Source organism: Phyllostomus hastatus, unplaced genomic scaffold, assembly GCF_019186645.2.
Source record: "Phyllostomus hastatus isolate PE091 unplaced genomic scaffold, TTU_PhHast_1.1 phas_contig_10, whole genome shotgun sequence".
NCBI classification, from domain to species: Eukaryota; Metazoa; Chordata; class Mammalia; order Chiroptera; family Phyllostomidae; genus Phyllostomus; species Phyllostomus hastatus.
In genome coordinates, this window is record NW_025333499.1 from 1,279,065 (window position 1) to 1,290,935 (window position 11,871).

Consider the following 11,871-nt stretch of genomic DNA (forward strand, 5'->3'; position numbering starts at 1 on the left):
TTTCTTGGTGACTGGAGCAACAGAATGCTTTCTGTCCCTCTACTCAGGGGTGCAGAGGAACTGGGGAAACTGGTACAGTGGTTGTGTGCATCTCTGCTGCCTAGGGGAAAATGGTGGGTCTGTCCTTCCCTAAGTTATACAGATGATGGTCCTAGGACTCTTTACCCTGAGGAGGTCTGTGAGGTGGAACTGATATGCCTGTCTTTACTACAAGGTAACATTAGTACCACACTAACAAAGGGGAGAATTACAGTTCTGCATGAGTAAGGTCTGCACCTTGCCTGCTGTGGGCTATTCTAGACCCTTCCATGGGAGGTGGGATGAGGAAGGTCTATCTATCTTTTATACGGGTTGAAGTCAGCACTATACTAACAGTGAAAGGAATAGGACCTCTGCTTCTCTGCATTGAGGGGTAGGGCAACCTAGCTATAAATTCAATGGATTGGCTCTTGCACTTGCAGGGTGGCGTGGAGGGGTCCTGTGTTTTTACCCTGGATGTTAAGAAAGAGAACTAAGCTCCCCTAACCTGAGTAAGTGGGGAGCCCATATGCACGAACTGTGGGTGATCACTGATGTCATTGCCTCTCAACACTGGGGAGAGGGAAAGCTCTCTGTTCCCTTGCAGTCTCCTCTTTGCTACATCTAATGATTCTAAAATCATTGTCGAGGGGATGATCTCTGTCTACCTCAAAACAGGAGAACAAATCTAAACCCCTCTACCCTGGGAGTCCCACAAGGCAGATCTGACAGTCTCTTTGTGGGTTATGGTCTATTGCAGTTTGCTGTGGGGCATTTTGGGGGTCAAGCCCTTACAAATTCAGTAAACCAGCACCTCCTTAAGGGGTGGTTTGGCTTTCCACAATGGATACTCTTAGACTAGGAGGAGTAAATCTCAATAGTTTTCGGTAGGCTGAGGGCTTGTGCCTCCAATCACTTGGGGAGGTGTGATCAACCGTCTCTGCTGGAGCGGGGGTGGGGCTTCTGTCTATTACACAGGAGTGAGGCTAAGAGGTATCTAGGTCTCCACACGAAGGGAAGGATGTTCCTTTTCCTCCCTCTATATATTAAATTACTGAGCTCTACTATATTGGTGGTCGGCCAAGGGCGGGTGCAGAGGAAAATACATCAAAGCCTCTTGTCCTAAGCTATGAGTAGAGGCGCGTCAAGGCGGATCTGTGCGCGCCTTAGCGCCAGCAGAGGTCTGCACCTATCAGCCTCCTGGAGAAGAGACACGAGTGGGGTCGACATCGCCACACCTTCGGACAGGGCGGGGGAAGTCTACACCCGGAGAGTGCGTAATGGAGCCTCACTATCATGAAGGGAGGAGGTCATTCGACGCCTCTCCACACAAGTGGGGGTCTAAGACTCTACATGGTGTACCGGGTCTACAGCTGTCTAAATGGGGTGTGGCCATGCCCCTCTACCCCGAAAGAGTGCACTTGGGCGCGTGTCCACGTGCGCAACGATCCCTGCCCTTCATCTGGGCCCTTTACCGGGAAGGGAGCTGGCTCTTTACCTCTCTATTCCTGAGTGGAGTGCACCTCTTGTTTCACCTTGAATAGGCGACCCTCCCCGTGCGGCCGGCAGCCTCAGTGCTCACCGCTAAAAAAGAGTCATCTCTTACCTCCACTTCCGGCGGGGATCTGAGAGGAGAAAACAGCGACACAACACTCTTGCCCGGAAGCAAGCACTCGCGCCGCTGGGTTCCGACTTCCGGATCCCAGCCTCCCAGGGCAGCGCCGCCCGCCTTGCGCTACTGGAGGTGGAGCTTAGGATTGACATCTCGCGCCTGCCTGTCCCTTCCCCGCAGCCGCAATAGCCCCGCCTTCCCGACTTGTCCATAAGGTAGGAAATAGTCGAGGGGAGAAGTGGGGATGCGAGAAGGGTTAACGGCGTTTTGACCGGTGTGACCATATAAGCTATTGTAAACCAAAATCTTCTCTGCTGTCCTCTGCTTAGGCCTAAATACGCGTGTTGCCGACATTTTAACACCAGGCGACAACCATGACAGCATCAGACAAGAATGGGGGTCAGTGCTTTTGTCTACATTGGAAGATGGCGACGGGCAGGGTGTGAGAAAATGGCCGCCTGAGTCACACGTCTTGCCGAGTATTCCTGAAGTGAGTAGGTTAGCTGTTCCCAGTAACCTTCCCGGCTTCCAGAACCCCAGACAAACCTGTAGGCATCCACTTCCTGCTCTTTCTGTAGTATCTAAGGTCCGTGGCCAGGCCCAAGAGCTGAACACCTGGAAGCCTCTCCCACCCGGTTGCCCTCTCCCCCTCCTACTCACTCCTTCTCTTAGGACCTGGAGGAGTGCCTGCAGAAGGGAATGAATTTTGTATCTCAGGAGTGGGAGCAAGTAAGGGTTTCTAACAACTATCTGAAGGAGTTCCTGACCTGGCTGTAGTATGAGGTCTCCCCCTAAAAACCATAAATACAAGGTTGAAAATGTTTTTCTGACTATTTAACTGCAGCTCCTCCTTTTACTCTAGCCTAAACTTTGGGGTGGGGCCGAGCCCCTCTAACACCAAGGTTTGTGCCCCCACCACCACCAAATCCAGGCAGAAAATGACACCTTCTGCCTAGTTATACGCCTTACTTACACAGGACTCACTGCCTCAACATCGATAGAAGGCTTCTGATCTTTCACCATAGACAACACACAAAACTCCTATGAACCCCAAGCCAGCCCTGGTCACCTTCACCTTTACCCCCGGGGTTAGCAAACGTGTTTCTTTAATACCTTACTCTTGTCACTACGAAGAATTTTCCCAATGGACTTAGAAACCCAAGTCACTTTGTTGCACTTAATCACTTAATACTGGAACCATTTACATAGCTGAATCTCCACAGGAGAGTGAAACCCTTAAGACTAAGGACTATATATCCTCGAACCCTCAAGACCCAGCACAAGACTGGTACGAGGCAAGACTTAAGCAAATGTTTGTTAAATGGGTGAAATTATAGGCCTACACCACAAAGCAATAGGAAAGGGGATATTTTGGTGAATAGCATTGGGAAATTTGGCTCACCATAAGGAGAAAAATAAAACTGGATCGCTACTTATTTTCATATAAGAGAGCTGAGAATATTTTTGTAACCCAGGACAGGTATGGATTTTTAAACAAAGTTTCAAATGCACAAACTATAAGAAAAAAATTGTAATGAAATTTTTCATGGAAGTGAAAATTGGTTTTATTACTTTGGAAAACAATTAGAAAGTATCCAGAATAGTTGAAGATAGCCCTAGGACCCAGCAATTCTACTGTCATAGATTTATATATGTATGTATGTGTGTATATCCATCCTCTAGACTTTTAAGTCCTAGAGAAATTCTTATACATATGCACAAAGAGGCATGTGCAAGAATATTCATTGCAGAATTGTTTGTAATAAGAGAAAAAAAATATGAGCAATCTAAAAGTTCACCAATGGGAGAATTAATAAATAAATAGTGGTATAGCCCCACACCAGAATAATATGCAGCAGTGAAAAAAATAAGACAGTTGCATGTATCAATACAGGTAAATTTTAAAATCAATGCTGAGATAAAATACACGTTGTAAAAGGATACATGAAGTATTAGAGAGAGGGGAAGAGAAGGAGAAAGAGGGAGAGAAACATCAATGTGTGGTTGTCTCTGATGTGCCCCCTACCAGGGGCCTGACCTGGCTCACAACCCAGGCATGTGCCCCAACTGGGAATCGATCCGGTGACCCTTTGGTTCACAGGCTGGTGCTCAATACACTGAGCCACACCAGGTAGGGCTACATGAAATATTAAACCATTTACTCATACAGATTTTTTAAAATCTAGAAAACAATGTACTATGTTGTTTATAAATTATATAATATATAAACAATCTTTTTAAAACGAAGTATCAATAAATACCAAATGCAGAACAGTGATGACCTCTGGGGAAGGCAACAAAGGGACAGAATGAGAGAGAGACACAGAGGGGACTTTAACTACTTGTCTAATAGTTTATCTAGGTAGTAGGTACACAGGTGTGTGTTATATTCTCTATACTTACTTGCATGCCTAAAAGATTTCATAATTTTTTTAGGAAGACTACAAGAATCTACAATGAAGTTAATAGTGGCTAAATCTAAATAACTGATTCTCAAACTTTGGTCAACAGCAGAATCACTGGAAGGGCTTGTTAAAAAAAAAATTGCTTGCCCTTTCTGGTGTGGCTCCATTGGAGAGTCATCCTGCAACCGAAAGGTTGCAGATTTGATTCCCCATTTGGGAGCACATGATCCCAGGACCAGGCACCCATGGGAGGCAGCTGATTGCTGCTTCTCTCTTGCATTGGTGTTTCTCTCTAAAAGCAATGCTAAAATATCCTCAGATAAGGATAAAAATTTTTTTTTAATATCAGTTGCTGGGCTCCACGCCCAGAGGTGTGTTTCAGTAAGTCTGGAATAGGGCCCAAGAATTTGCATTTCTAACATGTTCCCAGGTGATGGTAATGGTGATGAAGCTGCTGATGCTAGTCCAGGTGCCACATTTTGAGAACTATTGACAGAGAAAATGAGAATATCAGTGAATTTAGCATTGTTTTCATTTTTTTAATATTTTATTTACCCATTTTTAGAGAGAGGAGAAGGGACAGAGAAAGAGAGGTAGAGAAACATCAACGTGTGGTTGCCTCTCTTGCGTCCCCCACCAGGGACCTGGCTCCCAACCCAGGCATGTGCCCCGACTGCGAATTAAACCGGCAACCATTTGGTTCACAGGTCAGCACTCAATCCATTGAGCAACACCAGCCAGGGCTTCTGTGTGTTCACATATTCGATGAATAGCTATTAGTTTAGGGAGGTTTTTTCTATTTTTTAAATTCACTTTCAACTCTTACTTCCCATTCTTACTTCCCTCATGTTTTTACACAAATGGTGAGATACTACACATTACTGTTATACATGTTGCTTTTTTTCACTTAATAATACTTCTTGGAGATCTTTCCATATCAGAGCATTAGAGAGCTTCCAGTACATATAGAAAGTAATTGTATGAGCCCTGGCTGGCATAGCTCAGTGGATTGAGCTCGGGCTGTGAACCAAAGCATCGCAGGTTCGATTCCCAGTCAGGGCACATGCCTGGGTTGTGGTCCATGTGAGAGGCAACCACACATTAATGTTTCTCTCTCTCTCTTTCTCCCTCCCTTCCCCTCTCTAAAAATAAATAAATCTTAAAAAAACAAACAAACGTCTTCTTTCCTTTAAAAAAAAAGAAAGTAATTGTATGAAAGTGGGTGGAGTACCTCCTCAAAATGTTACATTATGTGGATGTACAATATTTTATTTAATGACTGCAGTCCCCTATTGATGAATTCTTGGGTGCATTAGACATTTCATACAGACATATTTCTGTAGGATAACTTCCAACAATTACATTTGTACCTTTGGTGGATATTGCCAAAAATTTCCCACCATTGGTGTACCATTTTGCACTCACCACCCATGTATGAAGTTATTTGTTTCACCCCAGCCTCACCAACAAAGTGTATTATTGAAGACTTCTTCCATTTTTCTGTCGGATCATTGGCCTTTCTTTGATTTCTAGAATCTTGTTATATAGTTACAATGTTTACTACCTGCAATATGAATGTTAAACTATGAATGATATCACTTGTCAGTATTTTCTCCCAGTTTGTCATTCTTTTTCTTTGCTAATGAATTTTTCCAAGCAAATTTTATTTTTATGTAAAAAATTATCTGTTTTCTTTTATGAATTCTAGATTTTGAGGAGATAGTTTTGCAATGCATTGCATTAATGACTCCAATTTGTCATGTGTCTCTGTATCCACACCCTTTGGTATTTCCCTCCCATACTAACTCTGAGTTTGACCATATAACTTGCTTTAACAAACAAGATAATATCAAACTTGATATACGCAGAGACTTGAAAAAGCTCTTACATATTCTGCTTCCTCTCTTGGACCCCTGCTACTGCTATGAGAACATATGCAGGCTAGCCTGCTGGAGGGATGTGAGACACATGTACGAATGAGCCTGGTCCTCCCAGCCAAGGCGTCCTATAGCATCCAATCTCCAGCACTCAAGGATATACCAACTCAGGATATAGCCCACTTGAGATCAACAGAGCCAGATCCAGATTGTAGAACCTCCCAAGTGACCCATAGACTCTTTTAAGTTTTGGTACATAAATGTTCATTTTGGTTTTTTACACAGCATATTGTGGCAATAGTCCTCCATCACTGTTCTTCCTTTTCAGAGATATCCTGGCTGTGCTTGCTTGCTATTTTTCCAGTCAAAATTGAATTCAGCTTGTCTAGTTTCAAGGGAAAATTACATTTTAATAAGCTTATATTAAACTTATAAATTATTTTGATATCTTCATAACTTTGAGTCTTCCTATTTAAGAATTGAGATGTCTTTCCATTTGTTCCTCCAGAGTTTTATAAATGTTTTCTCATAAAGATTTTGGACATTTTGCACTGGCTGATGTGGCTCAGTGGATTGAGTGCTGGCCTGCAAACCAAAGGGTCACTGGTTCAATTCCCAGTCAGGGCACATGCCTGGGTTGCAGGCCAGGTCTCCGGTAGGGGGCACTCAAGAGGTAACCACACATTGATGTTTCTCTCCTTCTCTGTCTCCCTCCATTTCCCTCTAAAAATAAATAAATAAAATATTTTTTAAAAAGATTTTGGACATTTCTAAGTATCTGCTATACACTGAATGTTTGTATACCCCCAAAATTTATATTTGGAAACCTAATCCCCAATGTGATGGTAATAGGAGGTGGGACCTTTGTGAGGTGATTAGATCATGAGGGTGGAGCCCTCATTAATGGGATTAGTGCCCTTAGAAAAGATGCCCCGAGAGCTCTGTTGCCCCTTCCACCATGTGAGGATACAGGTAGAAGAAGGCAGTCTGTGAATCAGAAAGCGGGCTCTCAGCAGACATTTGAATCTGCCCATGCCTTGATCTTGGACTTCCCAGCCTCTAGAACTGGGAGAAATAAATATCTGTTGTTTATAAACCACTCGGTCTGTGGTTTTCTGTTACAGCAGCCCCAATGGTCTAAGATAGTATTTATCTTATTTGTTGCTCTAATAAATTCTCTTCCGTGAGTTCTATATATTAATTTTATATCTTTCTTCCTTACTGAATTATCTTGTTTATAGCAATTCTTCAATTAGTTTGCTTGGGTTTTCTGGCTATAAAATCTTATCTATGAATAATGCTAGCTTTACCTCATTCATTCCAATGGTATACTTCCTAATTTCTTTGTCTTTTCTAATTACAATGCTTACTGCCTCCAATAGGAATATTAAACTGTAGTGGAAAGGGTATATACTCATACCTGGTGTCTGATTTTAGTATATGAATGCTGCTAGTGTTTCCTGGTTAAGTGAAATGATGGATAGCTGGATTTGGGGACACATAAAAACATGCACGCACAGACGTAATTATATCAAGGGAAAACCATATGTTCCTCTTTTATTGAATGTTTCAAAGATTTATTTATTTATTTAATTTTTAGAGAGTGGGGAAGGAAGAGAGAAAGAAGGACAGAAATGTGGATTAGCTGCCTCTTGTATGCATCCAGACCAGCACCAAACCTGCAACTCAGGCATGTGTCCTGACCAGGAATCAAACTGGCAACTTTGTGCCCTGCAATTCAATGCCCAACCAACTGACCCACACCAGTCAGGGCAATTGCACATTTTTAAATAAAGAATGGGTGTTGAATTTTGTCAAATGATTCTTTTGCATCTCTGAAAATAAGATTTTTCTCCTTAAATTTAAAATGTTAGACATTATTAATGAATTTCCTAATATTGAATGATTCTTTGGGGGAGGGTTACTTATTTATTTTTCAATTACAGTTGACATTAAATAGTATTTTATATTAGTTTCTTTTTTATTTTATTTATTTGTATTTACAGAGAGGGGGAGAGGGAGGGAGATAGGGAGAGAAACATTGGTATGTGGTTGCCTCTTGAACACTCTCTACTGGGGACGTGGCCTGCAACCCAGGCCTGACTGGGAATTGAACCAGTGACCCTTTTGTTTGCAGTCCTGCACTCAATGCACTGAGCCACACCAGCCAGAGTGATATATTAGTTTCACTATGGAATACTTCTTGCATTCTTGGAATTAACCCCACAGAGTCATGGATTTTGTTTGCTAATATTTTATGGAGGATTTTGTATTAATACTCATAAGTGAAGATTGCTCTATCGTTTTCTTTTTCTTGTGGAATCTTTGTCAGATTTTGGTATCAATGTTATACTTATTTCATAAAAAGAATTAGAAAGTATTCCTTCTTTATCTGGGCTTAGGAAAATAAAAGTACCATTCATATTATCTGCTTTTCAGCATTAATAGACCTCTCTTGTAAGAGCATCATGGTCTGGTACTTTTGGGGGAAGGTAACTCTTTACAACTATCTCTATTTCTTCCTTGGAACTTGGTCTATATGAACTTCTCTCTTTTATAATCATTTTTGGCTCTGGCCAGGTTGCCCAGTTGGTTAGAGCATCATCTGGATACACCAAGGTTGTGGGTTTGATCCCCTTCCCAGGCAAGGCACATACAAGAATCAACCAATGGATGCATAAATAAGTACAACAACACAATGTTCTCTCTCGCCCTCTTTCTCTCTCCCTCCCTCCCTCCCTCCCTCTCTCCCTCCCTCCCTCCCTCCCTCCCTCTCTCTCTAAAATCAATAAACATAACCTTGTGTGAGGAGTTTTTAAATAAATAAAGATTTTTAAAAAGATTTGCTTTTGGTGTATTTTCCTAGGATGTTTTCCATTTCTTTTAGGTCTTTAAAACAATTTGTATGGCATTGTATGAGGAAGTATTTTATGCTGTTTAAAATGTCCTTGTACTATGGCTGTGTCCAACTTTTCATTTCTGAATTTGTATAGTTGTGCTTTCTCCTTTTCTTGATTATGGTATTTAATGGCTTATGTATTTCTTTTTCACAGAATTGGCTCATCTATTAGTTCTGCTGTTATGTTTTCTAACTCCTTTATTTGAACTTTTCTCTTTGTTAATTCTTTCCTTCTATTCCCCTTAAATTTATTTTGTTTTTCTTTTTCTAACTTTTTGAGTCAGATGCTTGCTTTTTCTTTTCCCCTAATTTTAATGTAAGTATTTTAAGGCTGTGGACGTTCCTTTGACCACTACTTTATCTGTATCCACAGATTCTGATATGTCATGTCTAGAAATTATTATTATTAATTATTAATTATTAATTATCATCATTATTGTCTAGAAATTCAGCAACTTTGGTTTGAATTTCCCTTTTGACCCAAGAGTTGTTTGATAGAGTTTTGAACATATTCAGATGGAAGATCCATTTTACATTGATTTCTAGTTTTATCCACTTGTCATCAGAAAATATTGTATTAGTTCCACTTTTGAAATTTATTGAGATTTACTTCTTAATATTGATTTTGTTGTTTAGGTTTTCTACATTTTCATTGGTTTGTTCTTGTTGTTATTGATTTGACCTGTCCTGGAATGAGAAAGATGAGTTAAGTTTCTCCTGTTTTTAGTGTGTTTCAATCCATTCTCTATTTCTCCTTATACCTTTTAACATTTCAGCTTTGTAAGACTGCTGTTATTTGGTACAAAAAAAGGCATAACTGTGTGAATCATGCCCTTTTTGCCTCAATTAATGCTTTTTTAATCTTTTTATTTTAGAATAATTTTATTTATTTTTAGACAGGGAAGGGGAGGGGGGAGAGAGAGAGAGAGAGAGAGAGAAGCATTAATGTGCAGTTGCTGGGGGTCATGGCCTGCAACCTAGGCATGTGCCCTGACTGGGAATCGAACCTGTGATGCCTGGTTCGCAGCCCAAGCTCAATCCACTGAGCTACGCCAGCCAGGGCAGAATAATTTTAGATTTACAGAACAGTTGCAAAGATACCCGTCACCTAGTTGTCCATCATGTAAATGTAACTTCATTTTCTTTTTTTTTTAAGATTTTATTTATTTATTTTTAGAGAGGGAAGGGAGGGAGAGAGAGAGAGAGAGAGAGAGAGAGAGAGACATCAATGTGCAGTTGCTGGGGGTTATGGCCTGCAACCCAGGCACGTACCCTGGCTGGGAATCGGGCCTGCGAACCAAAGGGTCACTGGTTCAATTCCCAGTCAGGGCACATGCCTGGGTTGCAGGCCAGGTCCCCAGTGGTGGGTGTGCCAGAGGCAACCACACATTGATGTTTCCCTCTCTTTCTCCCTCCCTTCCTCTCTCTCTAAAAATAAATAAGTAAAATTTTTTTGAAAAAACCTAACAGATTAACATTGGTACATTGCTATTAACTAAACACCAAACTTTATTCAGATTTTAGCTTACTTTTTTCTGTTTCAAGCTCCAACCTAGGATCCTATGTTGCATTTAGTCATCATATTTACTCCAATCTGTGACAGTTCCTTAGTCTTTCCTTGTTTATAAGGACCTTGACAGTTAACTAATGCCTTTCATTCTGAGGTTTCAACTTGTCTGATCATTAAGACTGCAACCCCTGCCCCTGCTTTATTTATTGGCATTTGACTAGTATACCTTTGCCCTTTCTTATATTTTTAACATTTCTGAATAGATTTGTTTTAGTTGACTCTCTTGAATACAGCAGTTGGATTTTGCTCAGTGATCCAGTGGAAAATGTTTTTCTTTATTTATACTTACTGATACAAAAGATGTTTTGGTGTTAATACAGTCATATTATTTTAAGTATTTTTCTTTTTTAGTTATATGTTTATATATTAAAAGCATTTTACCATGCAATATGTTCTGTTTGTTTTTAGTTATCGTAACATTTCTAAAGAAAAGTTTTTATTTTGGTCTAGTGATTAATTTTAGGTATCTTATTTTTATTACTTTTTTTTCTAGTTGTTTATTGCTAATGTAAAGAAATATGGTTGATGTACTAGCCAGGTTGCTCACTTGGTTAGAACACCATCACGATACACCAAGGTTGCGGGTTCAGTCCCCAGTCAGGGCACATACAAGAATCAACCAATGAATGCATAAAATAAGTGGAGCAACAATTCAATCTCAGTATCTCTCTCTCTCTCTCTCTCTCTCTCTCTCTCTCTCTCTCTCTCTCTCTCTCTCTCTCAATAAAATTTTAAAAAAGAAGAAATGCTGTTGATTCTTTTTTATTGTGTTATAAATTACTTTACATTTATTTCTCCTCTATATTGGGTTGGCCAAATAGTTCATTTAGTTTTTTCTATATGGTGGCTCTTTTTTAAAAAAAATTTATTTTAATTGTTGTTCAAGTACAGTTTTCTGTCTTTTACTCCCATCCCAGCCCACCCCAGCCCTCCCCACCTCCCTCCCATTTCCACTCCCCCCTAGTTTTTGTCCATGTGTCCTTTATACTTGTTCCTATAAACCCTTCCCCCTTTCTCCTGAAATTCCCTCCTCTTTCCCCTCTGTGCTGTTGATTCTTATAAGTTGATTTTGTACCTGGCAACCTTGCTGAACTCTTTAATTCTAATAGTCTCTGTTCAATCTGTTGGTTTTTCCTCTTCTCTTTTAATCCTTATACCTCTCATTTCTTTTTCCCTCTTTATAGTATTGACCAAGACTTTCAGTTCAATGTTAAACAGTGGTTGGTGAGAGTAAATATGTAGTTTCATTCTCAGTCTTCAAGGAGATTTTCTTAAGTTTTCTTATTTAGTATAAAATATGCTGTAAAGTTTGGCTATGTAAACTTCACCAAGTTAAGAAATTTGCCCTCTATTCCTAGTTCACTAAGAGCTTTTATCATAAGTAGGCATGTAATGTACTTTTCCTACATTAATTGAAATAATCAGCCCTGGCTGGTGTAGCTCAGTGGATTGAGCGCGGGCTGTGAACCAAAGTGTCACAGGTTCAATTC

The 11,871-nt window shown here is 40.5% G+C and overlaps 1 protein-coding gene and 1 long non-coding RNA gene across 3 annotated transcripts in view; one reads left to right on the forward strand and one right to left on the reverse strand.

Moving 5' to 3' along the window:
* Positions 1 to 1,731, reverse strand: part of GNL3L (G protein nucleolar 3 like) — a 47,048-nt gene extending 45,317 nt beyond the window's left edge. The window contains exon 1 of one of the 2 annotated variants that reach the window (XM_045832844.1): positions 1,625 to 1,731. The gene's annotated coding sequence lies outside the window, so the exon portion shown is untranslated. Of the gene's footprint in view, positions 1 to 1,516 lie in introns of both variants that reach the window. The other variant, XM_045832853.1, reaches the window with a different exon arrangement.
* A 6-nt stretch (positions 1,732 to 1,737) lies between these two features.
* Positions 1,738 to 7,578, forward strand: LOC123814808. The gene is made up of 3 exons (XR_006784994.1): positions 1,738 to 1,845; positions 1,960 to 2,120; positions 7,513 to 7,578. It is a non-coding gene; the product is annotated as an uncharacterized LOC123814808 (long non-coding RNA).
* The last annotated feature ends 4,293 nt before the right edge of the window (positions 7,579 to 11,871 follow it).